The sequence below is a fragment of the Anneissia japonica genome, unplaced genomic scaffold (assembly GCF_011630105.1).
Source record: "Anneissia japonica isolate Jap-2015-1 unplaced genomic scaffold, ASM1163010v1 scaffold24_len2511860_cov200, whole genome shotgun sequence".
NCBI lineage: Eukaryota > Metazoa > Echinodermata > Crinoidea > Comatulida > Comatulidae > Anneissia > Anneissia japonica.
In genome coordinates, this window is record NW_022730786.1 from 474586 (window position 1) to 477254 (window position 2669).

At 33.5% G+C, this 2669-nt stretch overlaps 2 non-coding genes across 2 annotated transcripts; both read left to right on the forward strand.

Annotated features, from left to right (window-relative positions):
* The first annotated feature begins 1995 nt into the window (after positions 1-1995).
* Trnat-cgu lies at positions 1996-2067 on the forward strand. The gene has a single exon. It is a non-coding gene; the product is annotated as a tRNA-Thr (tRNA).
* A 241-nt stretch (positions 2068-2308) lies between these two features.
* Trnat-cgu lies at positions 2309-2380 on the forward strand. The gene has a single exon. It is a non-coding gene; the product is annotated as a tRNA-Thr (tRNA).
* Positions 2381-2669: the final 289 nt, after the last annotated feature.

Consider the following 2669-nt stretch of genomic DNA (forward strand, 5'->3'; position numbering starts at 1 on the left):
CGTGAATTCCGTTACAAAACGTTATTAATCGATTAATTCCGTTACAAATCGATTGTTTTTTGCAACTTCATCTCCAGTAATAGATTATGACGCATCTGCAAGCAGACTGAACAGCCTGTGGCACGTGAATAGAAAACAACGCGGCTTCTGGTGTATGTTGCTCGCTGACCACGTATACTGCACTTGTTTTATTCTCGGTAAACTGTTATTGCTATTAGTCTATATGAATTGTGTTATTCTATTTTTATGCAAAGTTCGTGGATTGTGTATTAGTGACTGTGTATAACTATTCTAATCTAGAACGCGAATCCGAGATCGGATTTGTTGGTAACTCAGTGAATATAGACAAGTAGGCCTATAGTCATACGATTTCTTCATGATAAAACCAAGACTTCTATCCGATAATAAACACAATTGTTTAATGCGTGACACACACGCACACACACATACATACCTGAAATATATAAAATTCTATGTACAAGGATTTCTTTTCCAATCTGTTATGATTATAGGAACATGATTTGGCTTTATGTTGTCGACAAGGGGTTACACATGTCCGACGGATTGGTCCGAACCCAGTGGCCCACTAGAGCATCGGTCAGGGTCCCAGAATAAAATGTCCCTGTCTGGTTGGCGGAGAGAGTGGCTTAGTATAGTCCGAAATGCTTTTATATACCACAATATTGGGATTGGCAATCAAAATAGCATTAGGCCTATTTGGATAATAACATTATTGTTTTTTTTAATTTTTGATCTGACGACCTAATCATGGCGTCGAGCGACAGGGGGGGGGGGGCTGCCCTCTGGCACCACCACTGGTCTATCTTAATCCCAACACTTATACAAACCATCTAAACTTATTCATGTACAAACCATCTCTTTTCAACATAAAGGCCCAATATATAGTAATACCTGAATCTAGGCCCGATATCCCAACAAGGAAACATTTTAAAGAGTAGAGGAACACTTGACATTAATGTGTTATTTACATTAGAAGGAAGAGAAACGTGGTAATTACACGTACTTATCTGATCTTATGTTATTAATAATTATGTCTACTTAAGTTTTCTGGAATTTCTGGTCTAAAATTAGGCCTATTATTACGTTGTATTTTTGGAAAAATAAATGAATCATTGTCACTTTGGTTTACTGATTAAACACGCATTTTATTTTAATAAAAGTGCAATCGTTCCGCATACATTCGGAATGTAGAATGCAATCATTATATTATACAACAATATACCAAATTTTCTATATATTTTTATTGCAATCAAAGTACAGAAATTGAATTATACAAAACAGTAAAAAAAAGTTAAATGCAGAAATAAAAAAAAAACAATGATTAGACTATAAAAATACGAAAAATAACAAGTTAACAATAGAATAAAAAGGTAAAAAGAAATAGATTAGTAACTTAAGTCATTTAAATTCATTTAGAAATTAGATTGAAATACAATTAAATATAAATTTGATATTTAATGATTATTATAATTTAAATTAACATCTATGTCAAAATTATTTAAATTATTAATTATTTTTAAGTACAATTAAATTTGAAACCGAAAGGTCCACTGATTAATCTCAGATAAGATAGTATAATACATACTCCAAGTATCGAAATGCACGCCATCGTGTCGGGATTCAATATTTCGACATTAATTATGTCATCATCAGGAATGATAACATAAATAATGTCGAAATATTGAATCCTGACACGGATAAAAATATATTGTTTAAAAATTCACACCTAAAAACGGCATTTAAAGGAGTAAAATATCAATCACACACTACCACACCACATCATATTCAGTATATATTTATCATTATTCAAAACAGGAATTCCCCGCGTTATAATGAGCTAGTTGAATCATCTCAACATGGTTAAATTATCGGAAATCATTTTACAATGGTAAGCGTGAATTTATTACGTAATCAATACAATACCAGCCTGGAACTTTACAGAATAATCATTGATACGTGGCAGTTGTTGCGGTCGGCTCGGTGGCCAAGTGGTAAGGCGTCTGTCTCGTAAACAGAAGATCGTGGGTTCAAACCCCACTCGGGCCTTATATTTTCTTTTCTTAAATATTGTTTTGACTTCTGTGATTGAATATTGTATTTGCAGTAAATACTTTTCTTATACAACTTATTCTTTGTCCTTTAATTCATTAGTTTATTCAGCAAATTTGTCCTTTTCTCTGATTTATCATTATTTTCTTTAGAAATATTATTAATTACTAATGTAGTCAATAATGCTATTGCGGAGCTTACGAGAATATTCATTCATACGTGTAAATCGGCGTTCGTTGGCTCGGTGGCCAAGTGGCAAGGCGTCTGTCTCGTAAACAGAAGATCGTGGGTTCAACCCCCACTCGGGCCTTTCAACTTCAAATAATTTTATTTTGTATAGTCCTATGAAACATTAATTTGACATTGGCTTACAGTAAATACTGGTACTTATAGGCCTACTATTTATTCTCTCTCCTTTAGTCCATTAGTCTATCCAAGCAAGTTTGTCCTTTTTATTCACACTGGTTTATCCTTATTTTAATTTACTAATCCATTTCACATATGGCATTAAGAATGTGAGTATCGGATGGTGGTCCGGGCGTTTGTTTAAGGCGTAAACAGAAGATCGTGGGTTCGACCATATGGATGATTAAACTATT